At 50.9% G+C, this 19871-nt stretch overlaps 1 protein-coding gene across 5 annotated transcripts in view; it reads left to right on the top strand.

The window, feature by feature from the left end:
* Positions 1-18417: 18417 nt before the first annotated feature.
* TANC2 (tetratricopeptide repeat, ankyrin repeat and coiled-coil containing 2) overlaps positions 18418-19871 on the top strand; it is a 143931-nt gene continuing 142477 nt past the window's right edge. For all 5 annotated transcript variants that reach the window (XM_088519891.1, XM_088519890.1, XM_088519889.1 and 2 more), the window contains exon 1: positions 18418-18485. The gene's annotated coding sequence lies outside the window, so the exon portion shown is untranslated. The remainder of the gene's footprint in view (positions 18486-19871) is intronic.

The raw sequence follows: 19871 nt of genomic DNA, 5'->3' as shown, positions 1-19871 counted from the left end.
ACTCTGCCTGGCACCTTTAGTTGCAACCCTTGTTGTGAGAGTGCTGCGCACGCGGCAGGCGCTGCAACCTTCCTTTGGCCACGTCTTGCTCCGTATGTGCCCATCGTTACTGCCAGCCTGTTTTCCTTAATGCCAGGGATGGCAACTGCACAGCAGGGCTGCCGACACTCACCCTTTAATAAAGGTTTTCCTGAAAAGTGGGGATGGGAGAGGCTTATATCTCCCGGCACCCCCGATAGTGCTGCTGTCGAGGGCTCGATCTGCCGCAGGGACGCAGCTCGTTGCGAGGAGCGTTTCGGGTACGGCCGCCGATTGCACACGTGGCCCCTCGCTCTGGAGGAGGGGACGATCAGGTGAGCAGGCGAACCCAATTCCTTGTGGTTTTGCACAGGAGGGCTCCGGTAATTGAGACTGTCCACATAGCACATGAGCTTTGAGTTACAGTGTGGGAAAGATACCCAAAAATTGCCCCTTGCAGCCAGCTCTGCAGGCTGGGTCTACTTGTTACGTGGTATCTGTTAGGGATCTTCCTCTCCGTCTAGTTTCAGTGCTTAGAAGATGGTCCAAAGCTGTGAAGAATATGACAGCTGAGGTTAAACTTTAGCTCAAACCTAATGCAAGCACTTCCTTCTAAAAGCTGTATGAAGATTAGACAAAACCACATGGAAAATGGAAAAGTTGGGAACTAATCTTGCATGACCAGGTGCCTGTTTCAGAATTAAAGATGGTGACGTGGACATGTTCAAGTACCAGCTTAGAGCACAGCTTTCAGCTCCCAGCTCACTATGAGCTATCTCTGTGGAACACCATTAAAATCAAAACATCTCCAGACTGTGCCCGCGTTCGCTCCACTTGGGCCTGTCCTTCTTTAAAATGTCTTGCATTGTTTTAATCGCTGAGTTCAGGATCCGTGTGTTTGTCAGCGTGCACCCTTGATGCCATCAGGCTGTAGATTTTTGGAAGCAGGCGCCGTTTTGTGCAGTGCGTTTTGCCTGGTGCACGTTGCTCTGCTCCTCTAGAGCTCTCCATGAATAATGAAAACGCACAGGGCTTGCTGGCACAAGCTGGGGAGAGCTGCGTTTCCTGAGGCTCTGCTTTGTTTCCGGGAGCTTCGCTTTGTTTCTGAGGCTCTTGCAAGTATTTTCCATAAAGCTTCTTGGGAGTCCCAGCTCTGAGGCTCGTCTCTTGCACCTTAAACCAGGCAGATGAAGCCCGGGGTCAACTTCCCTTCTGCTCCTGTCCCTTCCTCAAAAGCAGAAATGAAATAACTGCAAATCTTGCCTAGAGCACGGGAGTGAATATCATCCCAAATGCAGACTGAGCTGGGTGAGGAAGGGGCGTTTGCAACCCCCCAAAAAGCTGGTTTGGGCCAATAGACAAGCCAAAAAATACCTGCTTAGAAAGAAATCTTTGGTTGCAAATTTAGGATATAAAGCAAATTTGAGCAAAAAGGTGCACACTGATTCAGGAACCCTTTTCCCATACAAAGGCTGTCTTAAGACACCATTAGCAGCAGCCCTCCTGGGATCTCGCCAAGTTGTTCTCACATTGTAAAGTGCCTTCAGATAATTTTTCTGAAGGCTGCTATATAAATAAAACAACTGCCTGATTGATTTAAAGTGAATCTCTTGAATTCTGGCTTTGCTTTCTACAAATTGCTTGCATCTCAATTTCCAAGCTTGAAAAATTAAGCCAGATACACCATGGGTGGAACACGATTAATTTTATTACAAACAATAGTTCATTAGTGGAGTAGGAGCAATTTCATGTATTTATGCATAGCCTGCCCAGAATTTTTTCACTGCAGCATCTTTCAGATGTAAATAAAAATATAATGCTCATTGCATTGCTTATTAGACGGCGTACAATAGCTGAGTGTGCTTAGTATTGTGCTGTAGGGTGAATTTCATAGGGAGCATCGGGCTGAAACCAAAGCCGATGGCTGATGTTTTGGCCAGACCTGTGGCTTGACCCGGAGAACTACGGAAGCACAAGGCTGAGTCACTGCATCCCATACCCAGGATCTGCAGCGCAGTGATGAGCAGCTGCACGTGCCCTTGGGAAAGCAGAAACTCAGCGTGGTTTGGGAGCCCCAGGAATTCCAACAGGAGCTGAGCCCGCGTCCTGGGAGGATCGGGAGTGAACGCGGGGCGCTCGGGTATCGGCCGCGCTGCGTGGGTTCACCCTGAGCTGCTGCCGCGCTCCTGAGCTTCGCCCTGCTCTGAGCCTCGCCTGTTTATGCGCTCGCATCTGGTTTTGTGCTTGGTTCCATACACGGATCCGCTTACTTTGTTTTATTTTTTTGCAGCAGAAGCGTTGCCGTTGGATGCCGGTTCACTCCGTCGTGCGGCAGACCAGCTGGCAGCTGGATGAGACCAGCAGACCTGTTAATGTCAATCCTGAGTCAGGCAGCAGGATCAATGCTTTGAGGCAGTTCTCTCTCCCAAGTGGCAGATCACAGTAGCTGCACAGACGTTTCTGCTCCTGGAACCAAATTCCTTTTTCATTATGCAGTAACATCATGTTGCAACACAATTAGAGGAGCTATTCCTAATCCTTCCTGCCTTTGCTATTATTTTCAGATCGTTATCTACTTTGGTAATAAATACTTGTCGTCTTAAAAGACACGCAAATGATGATGATGAAATTGTATATTTTCAGCTAATTACAGCACAAACCTGCCCAGCTTTTTGCCTGGATTAGTGCAGTTCTCATTCCCTTCTGCTGAGGACCATTTTTCTGGACAAGGTGACCCTCTGATACGAAGCACTGTACTGAGACCATCAAACTCGAGTCATATTGTGCCCCAGAAGGGATCCAGCTGTGTGCTCAGATATGTCACACTAATCCTGCTAAGTCCTTCGGACTCACTTGAGCGCTTTCATAGCTCCTTGATGAATTTCAGCATTTTTCTGAAAAAAAGATTGTATGTTTTTATATTAAAAAAAAAAATGATGTGGACATTATCTTGCTGAAAGTCACAGCTAGGGAATGGTGAAGTCTCTCAGTGTCCCTAGGTGGGAATTAAAGAGCACGAATGGATTCTTTGTAAGGAATTGCTGGTTGTTACTACAGACGTGGGATGAGCAGTTGCGTGTCGCTGCCCTGCTGCCTTGGCAGTCTGCTTGCTTTTGCGTTGAGGCTGAGACGGTTGCTAGGACTTTGCAGCGAACAACCTTTCTGCGTGCAGCTCAAGGCAGAGTATAATTATTTCACAGCTTTCACTCACAGGCCCTTTTAGATGTTTTGAGGGCCGAGCAGCTCAGTTCTGTCCCCTTGCCTCATCCTTGGGTGCCCTTTGCTGTGTGTCACGGCCCCAGACAGGGAGCTCCGTGTCTGTGCCGGGCGCCTGCCCGAGGAGCCGGCGACTGCCAGGGCGATGCGCGGGGACCTGGCGTTGGCCCGGGCTGGCACAGGGCGACGTTTCGAAGCGAGGTGCCCCGGCGAGGCGCGCGGCTGGTCCATGCGCTGGTGGACAGCGGCCGCGCGCAGCAGAGCTGCAGCGTTGGGACCCATGCAGGGGTTTCTAGGAGCCCGCAAGCTTTCTGGCGTGTGCTCCCAGGAAAGTTCCCTCCCCGTGACATCTTTCCCAAAGGGTTTCAGGTTGTTCGTTTGTGGATGTGAAGGGAATGTCAGGATAGCTGCGGAGCGAGGCCGAGGCCGCGGGAGGCTGCCCCATGCCACGGGGCTGTGTTCGCTCGCTAAACCGTGCTGCGGGCTCCCCGAGGTGCCTCTTTGTGGGCCAAGGCGGCTGGCTCAGGAGGAGATGCAGGACAGACCAAAGACCCCTTGGAGCTGGCTGCGGTTGCACCGGTGAGCCCGAAATCCGGGTTTGCCGGATGCCCAGCTCCTGGGTGCCCAGTTCCCGGGTACCCAGCTCCCTCCGTGCACAGCAAGTCCCCACCTGCCCGGATCTCACATCTATCCAGCGTCCCTCTCCTCCTCCTCCCTTCCTGTGGGATGCTCTTGCACATTTGACCTGACTGTTTGGCAAAGCCATTGGCAATCTGCGGCTGCCCATATCTTTCTTTTCTTGTGAAAAGCTTGGCTTCATGCGCAAAGCCTCAAATGACAGGAACGTTAACGAGTTTAAAAAATCAGGAGAAAAAAAAAAAAAAAGTTGGCCTTGCTGGGAGCTATTTAGATTTGTAGCCTCCCTGTGTTTATGCTTGGGGAACATTGCAAAGAGAGGACACGTATTCGTGCTCAAGGTGCGCGGCCAGCTTGGGCTCCATCCCGCCTGCCCGTTGCCATAGCGACCGCGCGCCGGCATGGGAGTTCCTTTTATGGCCGATTTCCGAGTCCAACATGGCGGGGCAGGAGCCCCGTTCCCTAGCAACGCTCCCGATGCCGCGGTAACTCGGAAACGCGGCGGCGCTTCCGAACGGCTCCGCGTCCGCGCGGGCGCTGCCCTCGTGGTGACAGGGAACGACCAGCGTGGAGCGAGTCCGCGGAAAGAGCCGCTCCTGCTCCGAGCTCTCCTCCTCCGCTCTCCTTGTTAACGTTCAGCGCGGGGCCTTCGCGGGAAGGCAAAGACGACGTCCGTTTGTTTAAAGGACAGCAGAAGATGAGGACGCTCGACGCCCACAAGCAACACGCGAGCTGGAGGGTCCTCGCGGTGATGCCGCCTGCCCCGCACGGCCGCAGCCCCCGGCTTTGCAGCCACGCGGACGTCGGGTTTCGGAATGAGCCTCCTGGAACAGCAAGGTCCAAATGTGTTTTAAAGCCACCTGCCCATTCCTGCTCCCTTCCTGCTCCCTTCTGCAGTTTTATCTTCCTCGAGCCTCCAAGGCTGAGCACAACCTGCCCGCTGGAGGAGGAGGGGAGTCAGCAGAGCTGAGGAAGGCATTGCGAAGATGTATGACGAGATTAAAAGGTTAAGTTGTATTAAATATTTATTTTGCTGTCGTGCCCTACCCCAGGTTGCCTGTCAGGTCCCCCCTGCTGATGCACAGCCCTGTGCAAAGGCAGGGTCCCTATTGCCAACACAAATAGGCAGTGACCTTCATTCAAAAAAAAAAAAGCATCTCTGAGAAACTGCGTGTATCAGGAGCAGCTTCGAGCTGGTTCTGGCATTAGTCAAACTTTTTTAGTGGGGTTAAAAAAAGAAAAACAAACCCAACCTGTGCAGTTTTTCAAGGGGAAAATTCTTCCTAACCTTTGCTGTAGAATTCCTACATCCTAAGCCTTGGGATTTATTCGTATGCGTCTTGAAATAGATGCAAGCGTTGTTTTTGCTTCCACTTTTTTTTATCAATTTTATTTTTTGTGTGTGTGTGATACCAATAGGTAAGAATTCATCTTTGCTGGATACAGTGGAACAGATTCCCAGGTGACTGAATTTCACATCACTGCGCTCTCCAGAACTGGGCAGTATTGACTTGGTCTCCTGACTGCAAATGTGGCCTTTCATGTCTGGTATCAATTTTCTTTTAAAGAACATAATCACACCAGCCCACAGTGATATTTAGTATTACTCAACCCTTGCAAAAATGACAAACTTTGCATCAACACTAAATTAACTGTGATCAGTCACATATGTCAGCATTAACGAGGGATGACACTTACAAATGCCCATGTGCTTTTATTTCAAGTTTTCTGCCTGGTGTGCTGTGCATCTACTACACCCCCTGGGCATGCTTATTGTGAGGGGTAGCACCGCCTGTTTAGCAAATAGATTGTGCAAATTGATCTGTGTTGGTCTGGGAGACCGGATTTGATTGTCTTTGGATTTGATTGTCTTTGGATTTGATTGTCTTTGGAAATAACCGGCTGTGGTTATTTGGTTCAGGCTCACATACCCCGGCCCTCGCAGCCATGGACGAGGCCCCGAGTGTCTCCCTGGGAGCCCTCACGCAGTTTCAGTCCCAGATCTTGTCAGCTGTAGCAAATGTCAGGTGAGGAACGGGCAGTTCTGGAGGTAGCAATTTTCCATTTATCCACAGTCCATGTAATAAACGACTAGGAACTGCCTGCCTGCGAGTGACCACCGCTGTCAATCTGACTTAAAAGCTGCTCTTTTCTGTTTCTGCAGGGATTCTGCCAGTATAATTTATCTGTAGATAAAGGATAGGGTGGCAGTGAATTAAAGTCTACATTAAATTTATTAGCTGTACTTTAAATATTTGATCACAGTGAGGCTAAAGGTTCAAGTGCGCAGGTGATGTGCTATGATTCTGCTTTACAAATGGCCACGGTACTTCCACGGAATCAGATGAAAAATTTTTCCCTACATTATTGAGAAAACTGAAACTAGATGCATGTAGCACACTATATTTCAAGCCTAATTATTGTGCATTATTTACAGTCCAGGAAAGGAAAGCGGGACTGCAGCTAACAGAGGGATGGAAAGGATTACGCGGAGACACGGAGACAGTGGAGTCGGGATCGATGCTGGAGCGTTAAAATCCGTATGTAGCTGCGTGCAGGCCTCTCTGCTGTGTGATCGGGAGCAACGCGTGTTGTGGGATGAGGTGGAGCAGCTTTGGGTCCATCCCAACGCGGAGCCTGGGGCTTTTTGAGGTGTTTTCAACTCCTCAGTTGCCTTCAGCCCTCATTCACAGTGTGAAGCTTTTAATGCTTTATCCCTGGTTTTGCTCTCCTTCCTAAATAGCAAGAATGGGATTTTGAAGAGTATTCCAAACACCCGGTAAAATCAAGGCTGCAGGAATTTATTTTTAATAACATTTATTCGTGAGCATCACAGAGTTGCCAGGTTATGAACACTCTCAAAATCTGTCCCTGACTTCCTACGCTGATTAAGCCACCAAGTGAAATAGATCTGCCTGGGAGTGAACAGATGACCGGCAGGAGTTAGGCCGGTGGAATCCATCCTGGTAAGGCAGCTCGTCTGACTAAATCATATTTCTATCCTCTGCTGCCTTGACGTGGCCGTCACCCCCCTGCGAATGCTCGCAGGGTACGTGGGAACCTCGTCACAGAGTGTGGATTTAATGAGGTTTGAGCGAGGGAAACACCAACAAAAGCTGAGGCACAAGGGAACAAGTGACTGGAAGCAAGAGCCTGTCATCTGAAAGGAACCGGGGCAAACATTTCTCTGCTGTTTTGTTAAGGGATTCCTTTTCTTCTCAGACGTGAAGAAATCCCTGTAAGACAAACATGCTACCAGCTACCATCCGTGTTAGCTCCTTCTAGTGCTCAGCGTGTCAAGGAAAGAAAAGGTAAAAAAAAAAAAAAAAAAAAAAAGGCTCACTTTTTTTTTTTCTTTTTAAGGATACTGCTTCTTCTGCAGATATTTACAGGTCTTTTTTTAGCTAAATGTGTAGTTTACAAATTGCATGCTGAATTTCCATTTTTATTGCAGGTTCGTGTTATTGCTGCATAATGCAGAGATGTCAGAGCAGTACTTTTTGTTTTCAGATAATCACATAGGTTCAGTGCATAGTGCTCGGGTAAGAGGAAACACGCATGGTCAGCTACTCCATTCCATAATTAACCTTTCTGGCTTTTAACAAGTTTTAGAAAGACAGATGATAAAATCCATATATCTGTATGTTGGAAAGGCTGCTGTTCTTCAACCCCATTGTGCAGTCGTACATGGATGATGTGGAAATTTGTTATCACCCCCTAATGTAAGCAGCTTTCTGCTTTTTTTTCTATAAATATGGCTCGATAATGATTTTAAAGAGCTCTAGGATGCTTCTCTTGAAGCAGGAACCTGAGATTTTGTAATGCAATAGTCTAAAAACAGCTTCAAAATCACACTTTCACTTTAAAAAAGTAACGCGTCGAACATTTAGCACCTGGCAAGTACTGAAAGTGTTAGTTTTAAACCTAGTTATTTCATTTGGAAAATCTTCCAAAGCTGGACAGTATTTCCCACACATTTGTACTGTCTTCCAACTGGAAAAAATTGGAAAATGGTGGTGTGTGTGTGTGTGTGTATGATTATATCCAGAGGGAAGGCTCACTTTGTGCAAAAACCTGACACGTATGTTTGGAAGCAATCTTTTCCAAGCACAACCAAATCAAAGGAAATCTCAATTTACCAAGAAGAAAATGTTTTTGTCAAGGCATCCTGACAAGTCCAAGTTCTCTACCAATAGTGAACCGTCTAGGAAAGAAAATGAGTTGATTCAGCCCATTTCTCCAAGACAACAAACAGAAAAGCTCTATAAGGAATGGCATAAAGCACGGAAAAACACGTTAGAATGGCACAGCCTGGGATTTAAACTTCTTGGCATCTGCAAGGGCAGCTGGCAGCGAGGACGGAGGGCCTGGGGTCGCACAGGGCTCGTGGTGCCGGACCGGGAGATTTTGGTTTTCCCTGGAAGGCTCCGTGTTCGTTTTCTAAATAGGGGAGGCCGATCCAATCCGCTGCTTTTCCCGTCGGCAGATGCAGGCGGCAGTGGGAGCAGGTTCCTCCGCTCCACCCTCGTCTATAGGTCACTGCGGGGAATCAAACAACCTATAGGAAATGTCAGCAGGGCCCGAATCCACGGGCTGTGCGGCTGGGTGAACACGGCCTGTCCCGAAATCCCGGGATGGGGCCGGTCGGCACCGCTCCGCTCCAGCCTGGTGAATACGGAGCGTTTAGGACGACAGCAGCAACGTCCCCCAGCCGAGGGATGTTTGCTGTGCTGAAAGGGAGCTCAAACGAGGCCGCGTTGTTGTGGGGCCATTCAAACGTGTTGGGGATAGATGGCGTTGGGGTTAGAACGGGTCGTGCGGCATCATCCGCATCGGTGCCGAAGGCAGAGCCTGCGCCGGGAAGACCCGGAGCCCAGACCCAGCCCCTGCACCCCCTGCCCTTCTCCAGGGTTTGATGCTCTGTTGGAAACTTATGTTTCAAAGTCTAATGTCTCAAAACTGATTTTTGAAGCTTGCCTGTAGGGAGAGCAATTATTTATTTTATTTAGTCATTATTAACTCTATTAAAGTATACCTTGAGAGTGTAAATAGAAAACAAGGGGCATCCAGCCTTTATCCATGGGTGTTTTTTCTTGTTCCTCTCTCAGGATGGGGACAAAATTATGATACACCCCCCATCTAACATGGCTGCAGCTCTGTAAGCTGTGAGAAAAGTTAATTTGGACACGATCGTTCTCAGTGCTGTGACACAACTGCTGCAGAAAGCTTAAACTCTTATTTTTAGAACTGACAATACACAGCTATTTTTATTGGCCCACAAAAAAGTAAAAAATAGATGGATGGGGATTGTGCAGATGTATGTGAATAATTCTTGGCAAAACCTGTTATATGTTCCTCAAGTGCTAAGTCTTAAGACACTTCACTCCCGCTCGCTTTTTCCCTGTCAGTCCCAGTTATGCGTTTTGCTGCGGTTCATCTTTTCGTGTATGAGATTGTGCTCCGATATTGCACTTTGTGAATGGTTTTCTTGCAGCTGGACTAATTGACGGCACTCGCGATGCCGTCTCTGTTCCCTCGCGCTCATACTGAACGGGTGACAGGGCTGCCCGTGTCGCGGCCGCCGCGGCGCTGCCTCCTCCCGGGGCCGCGCGGTTGTTTGGAGCGGGTTCCCCCCGACCTGCTCGGGTGTTTTTCTGCTCATGTGCACAGGTTGCGCGGGTGAAACTCGCAGCGTGTTGTAGAGGCTGCCAAGAAGGAACTTTAATGGCCCTGCTGGAAGTTGTTCAAAAGCCGCTCCCATTGACTGCATTGGACCTTATATAAGGTCCTAAAAGCCAAAAGCAAGTTCCAGGAAGGCATAAGGTAAGGGGCAATAATTCGAATTCTTTAGGCCTATATTAAGAACATTTTTGGAAGCTGACGTTAAAACTCCTAAGTGTATTTTTTTGGCATACATGAAATTTATCTTAAATTTTCGGGATCGGGTATGCTTGTTTTTTCCTGTGTCAGCTTGGGCCCCAACATATACTGTGTTTTGCCGTCTGACTTTCCGCAAATTCTTGTACCAAAGCCATTAGTTGAGATAATGACGTTTTGGCAACGCGGGGCTATCTGCCTTATCCCTGAAACATCAGCACTTACAAAAATACTCCAAGCTCCAGCAAAACCGGCCCTGGACTTTTCCTAGTGACGCTCCTCTCTGCCTGGGCGCCGTGGGGCTCCCTGCACCTCTCGCCGGGGCCTCGTTGCCTCCCACGGCCAACGAAGTCCTGCTGTCCCCACAGGTGACTTGGTGTCCGAAGTCACTTAGATTCTGAGGCTCTGTCTTTATTTTTACCTAGTCATTTTTCAGCTTTCTTCTCCCCAGGCTTCTGCTTTCTTGCCCTGTTCTATTCATCCGTGATCATCCAAACCACCTCACCAAGCCACAGGGATAATGTCTCTCTACTCGGTCACACGGCAGGTGCAAGGGGCGATGTGGATCGCAGGGAAGGCTCCTCCAGGGCCTGCTGGAATCTCCTCTCGGTGGGAGTCATCCACTCCCTGCCTGGGTCTGGATTCTCCAGCACTATTTCAGGCTTCTCCAGGTTTCAGGAGCACCTGAACTTCAAGCTCCTGAGTGCTCTGTCGATGTTTTCTTTTGGTTTGATTTTCTTCTTCCGAGTTAATATTTCTCACCATTGATTTAACTTCAATCTTCTGCACTCAAACACAAATCCTCAAGCTGTTGTTCCAAACCACAAGGTTACTTTTGCCTCTCAGGTCACACTCTGTTGCAGGTTTACTAACAATACGGAGTCAATCATTAACTCAATATTAGAGCACAAGCCACCTCTCCTGGAAGTGGCAGTGTGAGGGTAGGCAGCACAGGAGCCCGTTCAGCAGAGATGTGTCCAAGCACTAGATTTCCAGGTTGGGTTATGCTCTCAGCTCCCTGCACGTGAGGGCTCTTGGTGACAGTGCAAGGAGGTTGTTGTCCCCCTTGGCTGCAGGGACGTGGCCCCGGTTCCCCATTGCTCAGAACCGGCCCGTGTCCCCTGTGCCGGGGCTGCCTTCGGGCTGCCGTTGTTCCCGTGCTGTCCTCTGGACCAGTCAACGTTCCCTGTGCATCCCCATCATGGATGCGTGCCGAACAAACCGGACAGATCTCCTGCCTTTGAAACCAGTTGCCTGGTTGCTGCTTTTTGTTCAACAGAGGAGTGTGAATGATTCCCATCTGCTAGAACAGTGAGCACAATTCAAGGGGTGGGGAATGTGAAAGCACAGGGAAAACAGGCTGTTTTCCTGCTGCCTTTTCTCCTGATTCTGACTGAAACATGGGAGTTGGGTGTTTCTTGTCAGTCTGAGCTCCAGGTGAAGAAACAGCACTCAGTTTCTCTTCATACCAAGTCCGGTTAAAGGAAACATCTTTATTTTGCAAGTGGCAGAGGAAAGATTTATCTTTTCGTTTTGCATACAGGGTCTTGGATAAGCAGGAATGATTCCCTTGGATTATTTTCATCCCTGTTGTACTTAAAACTTATCTTCATCACGTCTCATGCTCTGCTCAACTCCGTTGCCTCTATGCTGGATCCTGATGTCTTTCCATGTCCTTTCCTACGATCACAGACCGACAACCACGGACTCGTGCGCATTGCCAGAGCGTTACCAACCCCTTGGCCTTCCCCGTTGATGGACAACTCATTATACAACTTCTAACCATTCATGCCACCTCTTCTAGAGTTAGCTAATTCTAATTTAAAAGCCTTTGGGGAAGAAAGGCAGTACAGCTATCGCTGAATATTTCAACAAAAGCATCCTGCGGAGGCGAGAGCAGCGAGAGCCACACCAAGTGCCCAGAGCGGACCAGACATGTTCTGCACTTTTCTTGCTGTGTTTTGCTTGATTAATCAGGATGATTCTCTGTTAGGCATAAAATGAAACTAAATGATTAGAGTAAAGATGTGCAGAGCTACTTGACAAGACTTGAGTACTGGGTACAGAATCTGTGGGTGTTTGGCACAGCCCCAGCACTGCAGATATTTTAGCACTTGCTTATTTTTGATTTTGTTCAAATATGACTTTTACCTTTACAAAAATTAACTGTAAAGTATTTGCTGTTACACAGAAGATGCTCCAATTAAAAAAAAAAAAAAAAAAAAGGCATGACAGAGCTGTATGCGGAGTCGTAGGGCTCAAAAGTGGTGTGCTGAATTATCATTATGGAGCTCATTATGGAGCACCCGGCGATAATTGGTTATCAAATACAAAATGGCTTGTTTATGAAATCCCTTTGGGATCAAAAATCTCCTCATCCCGCCCATCCCGGGACATGCTGTAATGCAGAGAGTTTGGAGATATCCCAGGCCTCCTAAGGCCAGCGCATATGCCCAGCGAGTTCCGTGGGTATTTGTACCCCCTTTTGCCAGAGTTGTCCAGTTTTACGTCCATTATCAAACCTTGTTTCTCTGTTGCTGGTCTGGGCTGTAAGAAATAACTGTTTCATGTGTGAGTGCAAAGAACAATGTATGGGAGAGAGTGAAGAGCGTGGGCATGACAACGGCAGGCAGACAGCTGGGATCCGCCGAAGGAGGAACACAGCAAAAAGGAACCGCAGCACCAAAGCATCGTTCTCAGCTTTAGAAACAAGGCTCGGGTCCGTCTGCAGTGTCATTTGTCCTGAGTACTTCAGCTCCCGTGCCGGATCACAGCGTGCTGAGGGAGCTGTCGTTGGGCTGCAGGCGTCTCCAGGGTCAAAACCAACAAACGTTTCTCAGTGCACAACAGCAATTCACCAAAGCGGAGGAATTTCCAGCAGAATCACAGAGCCCTTGATGCATTAGGAGGAGGTACAAACAAAGCAGAACATAACAAGCCAAACTGCTTTTCCGCCATGGCCTTGCCTATAAAATATAATTTGAAAAAAACAGTCATTAAATCTTTATTAATAAGAAGCAGTCAAGCTGCCTCTGCCTTTCTGGCTTTGTGCCTCCATAGGAGAACGACTGCAGCAGCCCCATGGAAACAGCCCCCGTTCCGCACCGAGGGCGACCACGAACTTTGCTGCCCTCCCAGACCCAGCGCCGGCCGAGGAGAAACCGTCACCGTCAAACGAGGAACGTGGTAACGGCTGCAGCAGGCCCTGAGCAGGAGCAGCGTCAGCGCTGAGCACGTTCCCACGGAAGGGAGACCCGCAGCTCCCGTCGGAAGCACAGAGCCTTCGGAGCGCAGCCCACCTGCGTTTGGAGAGGCACTGCTGACTCGGGAAGCCAAGACGTTCTATCAGAACACACCTACCTAACGATACCCATTAGGTCAATTAAGAGACGGCTACATTTTGGTTCATGCAGCTTTTAAAGAATGGAATAAACAACCTCCTTTATTCCTTTGGGAGAAAAAAAGTGCAAATCCTGGCAGCCGGTCTGTAATAGGAAAGTGCTTTTACATGGTGTATTTTCACAGCTGCCTTATCAGTTTCCTAAAATGAATCAGGGTGGAGTGAGCAGTTTAGGAATGTTATGAAAAAAGGATTTGGATCTTTGCTGTGGTTTCATGGTAATGACGGCCCCTTGGGACGGTGCATCAGGCAGAAGATCCTCCTGGAGATACGGATAACGCTCCGGAAACGTCTCCCGCTAAAGCGGCTGCTGCTGCAGGGAGGCCTCGCTCTGCTGCGCGGCCCGACCCTCCGCACCTCGCGGCAGCTTCACTCGGAGCGATTTCCAGACACGAGAACCTCAGGTTTGCAAAATGTGGCCGTTTCTTCCAGTACAATCCGTCTCCCTGAGAGCCGAGGGATCTCAGAACCTTGTGGATCTGAGAGGATCTAACGGGCACACACAAAGGGGAAAGGCCGTTTTCTGGGAGTATCGGTCGATCCTTGTCCTTGTTCAGGGCTATGCACATCACACGTAACCCAAAACAGCGGCAGCAGCCACCGAACCCTTCCCATAAACAGCTGTAGCGAAGCTGGAGCAATTCCATGAAGCTTTTCCTGCCCTCGTGAACATGTGCCCGATTCCCGAGTGCAGTCACCACCGAACAGGGGAATTCCAGAGAGCTGGTGCTGGAGTCTGGTCGAGCACATGGACGAACTCTGGGATCTTCTGGCTGCAAAAATTGCACTAATGCTCTAACAGTGCAGAAGATGCAATTTCATTTATTTATTTTTTTACGCCCGTGTGCCAGAGGTGCATTTTTTTCAGTCAAGATGTTATCCTGATCACATGCAACCATTAAAGTTCCCATAGCGCCTCTCAGGAGGAAATATCGAGATTAGGATTGTTGCCAAATTAAGATCTGCATAAATACTTCCTCTCTTTCGAAATGCAGCCACGGTTTGACATAGAGCATTCTTCTCTAAATAATGGCTGTTTTTGGTCAAACATGCTGTATTGCACGGTGGCACGTGCACTTGGTTGGTGGCCTGAGGAATCCCATTTATCTGCTTCCCTCCCCATCTGCCTATATGAGAAAAACAAAACGGGAAGTTTTGGGGCAGGAGGAAGCAGGGCTAGCCCGGGGAGGAGGAGGACACTTTTTGTTTGACTGCTGCTGCCAAAACAACACTTTATTGCACAGCATTTAGCACTCTTCTTTCACCACGTCACTTGTTGCACTGTTATTCTCCCTGAAGATCCCTTGAGGACAGCGGGCAAGGCCTCCCTGTGAAGGATCCCTTTTCGTGGAATGAAATCCTTCTGGCAGCACTGCGGATTCCCGGCCCTCAGCGCACAGCACAGGGCTCGTCCTCCACCAAACGCCTTTGAGCGTTGCCTAGACCCGGCTTTTCCTCATCACCTTCCCTCTGCTCCGGGAGGGAAATGGGAATGGCTGTGCTTTGCTTCCTGTTACAGGCCCGGGTGTTTCTTGTGGGTTTAATAGACTGTGGCTTGTGTCACCAGCTGCTGTTTCTATCCCTTTTTTTCCCTCCGTAGTCAAATGAATTTTGGGGTTTGTTTATACTTCTGCAGGGACAGAACTTTGCAAGGGGAAGAAGTTTCTGTGGGTTTCTATTACTGAACGTTGTGCACTAGAAACTATGTATTAATCCAGCGATTCAGCAAATAATGTTCCTTTCATGTTGTCTGGTCATCTCATCACAGAACACGTTTGTACAGGAAAATGAAACTATTTTTACTCATCCTGCATCTGTTACTTGTCTGAAAAGCTCATTAGTTCGCCCTAATTTCGGTCATTGATCAGCTGAAGGGTAATTGCAAAAGAGAACATTGACGGCAGAAGAAGGATCTTAATTTTGTCTAAACCTAAAAAAGCACTTTAAGTCCGTTATCCACAGAACAAGGTGCCCTTGCCAAAGATTGCCAAGATGAGAATTGAGCGGCCAGCAAAGCAGAAATCTCGCTTTCCTTCCACAAAAACAAATCTACCTGAAAGCTCCCCCGGCTGCACAAATAGACCGGCCTTTCAGCAGCTCCTGAAGCGACGGCAGACTTGGTTCGTTCAGACTGCTGAGGTGTGAAAGGATTTAGTGTCTTACATTTACAAGATGCATTTACAATGCTTTCTCTATAGGCATGTACTTCTTAGTAAACATTATTTTTTATATGGTCACACTTAATAGAACCCATCTAGGAGAGGATCTGATGATATATATGATTTAAAAGACAGACTGTTTTTGTATTTTCCTGTAGGGGTTCTGGCTATTTGAGAGACAACATGTTGTTTCTTACAGCCAAGGTTTTCTGCTTTGCTGTTGTGCAAACTTCATGTCAGTTTGCAGTAAAAACACACAAATCACAAATAGTTGGTTGAGGTTTTATGTGTTTTTTTGGTTCCCTGGTTCACCAGGAAGGTGTTTGAAAGAGCGGTTATAAGGGTACCCGGCTAGGTGCGGAGGGGATGGATGCGTTCAGAATGGAAATGTGCCTGGATTTGGGAAGCAAAGTCCCCAGTGGTTGTTCTCCTCACTCCCCTCCTGGCTGATCCTTGAGGTCTTTAAGCGGTAGGTGCTTCACGACAGCGTTTTTCCAGCAGCCCCAGCTGGGCGATATCCCGGTTGGATAGAGCTCGCCGCGGCGCGTCTGGCCGCTCTGGGCTGTTGTTTCCATACAAACAGCAGCATTCGGGCTCCGCCGCGCGTCCCGGGAGGTCCCGCTCCAGCAGGAGCGTCTCCCTTCCCTTCGGAACGCCGGGAAGGCTGGCGGGAAGGCGAGGACGGCTCCTTCCAGTCCCCTCCTTTGCCTCGGGGAATCCAGGGCCCTGTTCACAGCAGTTCCTGGCCTGGTTGGGTTCTCCCTGGGAAGACGCCCAGCTCATGTTAATACACAGAGCCTATGTACACAGCATAAATTCTTAGAAATCACATGTGCCTCGGGAAGCCCTAAAGCCACGAACGTTGGAGGCTGCCGCGGCACCTTGAGGAATCGCTCCATGCCTGCCTTGTTCCTACGCCCTTCCGAAGCATCCGCTTTCGGCCACTGTCAAATAGGACAAGGCGGAAAACGGCCCCTACACAACTGCTCGTATATTCCTATAGGTAACTAACAAGATCTGGGTGCTTTCTAGGTTATGTGGCTCCTTTACTGCTTCTGGAGTTGCTCTTTGCTATTCCCTCGCTCTTGTCTCTGCTCTGTACTGGAAGCATCAGAGCCTCCTCTTTCACCAGCCCGGGCTCTGAAACCTGTCTGTTCTCTTAGTAATGACATGGGTACCTATGTAAAGCAGTTGACAGCAGTTCTGAGAATATTTTCTTGTAGGTGGAACTATTATTCCTCCTTGGGATTGTAATTGTGCGTGGAGTCAGTTATTTGCCATGCTAATAAGTTGCTGAAGGAAAAATGGGATTTATTCTGGCTATGTATTCCCTTCTAATATATGTGGTTTTAAAAGACTAAAGGGCAACAGAAGATAAGCAATTACAGAAAGCACTTTCACTAGGAGTAATAAAAGAGTCAGTAGGCTATGGATTTAGATGAAAATATTTCTGGAGGATTTCCCTACTTTTTTTTTTTTTTTTTAAGTGAATGTCGCACTCCTATATATGATGCCATTATCTTATGAAAGCTTGAAATCTAGGGACTGGGGTAAAAGATAATATATATTCACCCACTGCGATCCAGGCTTAATTCCAGAAATGTGGCATCTGTGTAGCTGCTTTGCTAGCAAATGCACACAGACACCAAAAAGAATCCAACCAAAACAAAACCCAAAACCCCACCAGAGATACCTCCATATCCATTCACATTTTCTAGGTAGAACTCTTCCTACCGTAATCACATTTATTTTTTGTACAAGTAATTTTCTTGACTTCCCAACTGAAGATTACCCTGTTGGTTAATGGATCTGGTCGTTAATTGGGCAGGGTGGGCAGATGTGATGTAAAGCTCTTAACCTTTCTGGGGTTACATGGAGACAACTAATCTGCACCCAGAAGGTTTAACAAGGCATCCCATGGGTGTGTAGATACTCGTAATTAATTTAATTAAAGGGAATGCTCTGTACTGGGACTAAAAAGGTTCTTCTGTTGAGTAAGACCTTATATTAGTTTTCTTAAAGGGAAATATACAGATAAAAGAAAAACTCTGTTTACTGGACCCTTTTTTGCGTCAGTGATAACTTTGGTTTTGCAGCCTCGACAATAACCCCGGATTTCTGCCTCTCCGGCAGGTCGTTCTCCACAGGGAGCGAAGCGGGGCCGACGCACCCGTTCCCGGAGCTACCGAGGCCGCTTCAACCAATGTCCATGTTGGCTTTGCACCCCCAGCTCCGCTCTTCATCGCCTTTGTAGCGGCTCTTCGGCTGCGCCTGCTCCCTTGCAGGGAAAAATGAGGGAAACGTGTTGATTTTCAGGCTTTTTTTCCTGATAAATCTCCTGATTAACAGAACAGAAGCCCCTCGGGTGCTCCCGCGGCTGGGGGCGGCACCCGGGGCCGCCGCGCGCAGCCGCCGCGTCGCCTCACGGCGGGGAGAGGCGCGGGGCCGCGCCCCCCTCCTAGCGGCCGCCCCCTGCGGAGCTTTGTGTCCCCCGCGGGGCGCCGTCCCTGCATGCCGGAGCCCCCCGGTCCCTCCCGGTCTCCCCCGGTTCCCCCCGGTTCCCTCCCGCGATGGCGGCGGGGGCTGATTCACCCTCCCCCCTCCCCGCCCGCCGCGCCAGGTACGAGCGGCCGCCCCCTCCAGCACGGGAGGGAGGGGGAGCGGGCTGATTTGCATAGCCCCGCCCCTCGCGGGAGCCCGCAGGTTGGTGCGGCGGCGGCGGCGTTTGCATAGCCCCGCCCATCCGCATGCATAAGTAACGAGGCCCGCTCCCCGCGGCGCGCAGCACGAGGGCGGGAGCGAGCCCGGGGGCGCGCCCGCCGCCTCCCCTCCCTCCCTCCCCCCGCCCGGGGGGCGCGCGCGCCGCCGCCCTTCCCCCTCGGCGCGGCCCAGCGCGCGTGCCCGTGCGGCGGCGGCGGGCGCTGCCCGCGGGAGGCCGCAGCGGAGCGGCGCGAGGGCGGCGGGGGGGCGCTGTGGCAGCCCCGGGCGGCGAGGGAGGCGCCGCCGCCGCCGAGCGGGAGCCGCCGAGGAGGGGCGAGCCGAGCCGAGCCGGGCCGGGCCGGGCCGCCCCGCGCGTCCCCTCCGCTGCGGGCAGGCGCGATGCGCTGAGGCGGAGGGAGGCGGCCGCGCTGCAGCCCCGGCCGCGGGCCGCCCGCCCGCCAGCCCCGCGCTCCGGACAGGTAGGAGCCCGCGCCCGCCTTCCCCCTCCGCCTTCCCCCTCGCAGCGGGGCGCGGCGGCGCATGTCGGGGATGTCGCGACATCGCGAGGGGCGGGGGCTGCGGCGGCTCCCCGCGCCGCGGGGGAGGGGGCGGGAGCGGCCCCCCCGGAGGGGGGCTGAGGGGGAGGGGGGCGCTGCGGAGCCGCCTCGCCCGGGGAGGGGGGAAATATGGAATTTTGGTGCCCCCAAAATCCCGTGTTTTGGCGGGGGGCGCCGCCCCTGGATGGGAGCTGGGTGCGGGGCGGGTCGCGGGTCCCTCCGCAGCGGGCACGGGGGGCAGGTAGGGGACCCCCAAAACGCGCCCGTCTCCCCCGAACGCCCCACGGAGGGACCCGCCGCCCTCAACCCCCGGTTCTGCGGGGACGTTGCTGCAGATGCACGTGAAACGCGCCGCCCCCCGCGTCTTCCCGAGGCGCTCGGGGGGCCCCAGGGTTGAGCGTCGCCATCCCCCGTGCCCAGCCCCACGCGTGGGTGAGGAGCGGGGGGTCCCGCGCGCCCCGAGCCCTCCCGCCACGCGTGGGCTGCGCCTGGGGGGCTGCAAATGCAGAAAGGGGCCGAGCCGCGGGGAGGCCGGCGGCTCCTCCACGGTGTTTCCTATGTGAGAACGGGGCGGATTCGGAGCCCCGTCTGCGCTGGGAAGTTGGGGGGCGAAGGAAGGCGCGTTGAGAGGGAAGGACGCGCGGCCGAGGCGTTCCTACAGGTGAAAATCGCGTAAGGGGGAGCGTTATCCCGAGCTGCCGGGGAGCGTGGATCGGAAAAGGGGCTTCGGTGCAATGGGGAGCGGAGCGCTGCTGCAATGTACCGAGTGAATGCAGATTGACGCTGAAACCGGGAGAAGAGCGAGAAGAAAGACGGCAAACGTGCCGCGGAGAACAACAACACGGCCATGGACCCGGCTGCCGCTGCCGGGGACGAGCGCTGGAGGTTGGGTTTGCTCTTGTTCCCTTCCGTAATCCTTCAAAATCAAAGCTCCAAACCAAAAACGTCCCTTCATAATGCGTGAATGGAAGAAAGAAAAAGGCAAATAAAGAAATGCCTTTTGCTGAGGTCTGTTTCGAAGGGAATTTGCTAGCAACAGTCGCATGATGCTTCTTATTGGAATGGTGAGAGACACCTTGGATCATGCATAGTTTATGCAGGGTGTGTATATCTGTAAAATACAGGATGAACGTGGTAGGGAGCTGTACGGGTATAGGGTATTGCTTTGCACTTCCCATCATCAAAATCCCTTCTTTTTGGCTCTGTGAATGAACCATTGAGGAGGGAAAAAAAAAAAAAAGCAGCAATGCTTGGGCGAAGAGTATCGAAGCCATTTGAGGTCTGTGGATGCAATGACTCTGGGCCTTC

This window comes from Tinamus guttatus, unplaced genomic scaffold, assembly GCF_059628265.1.
Source record: "Tinamus guttatus ecotype Peru unplaced genomic scaffold, ASM5962826v1 Tinamus_guttatus_pri_ptg000075l, whole genome shotgun sequence".
Classification (NCBI taxonomy): domain Eukaryota; kingdom Metazoa; phylum Chordata; class Aves; order Tinamiformes; family Tinamidae; genus Tinamus; species Tinamus guttatus.
Note: the sequence above shows the minus strand (reverse complement) of the source record. Positions and strands in the feature narration are given on the sequence as shown.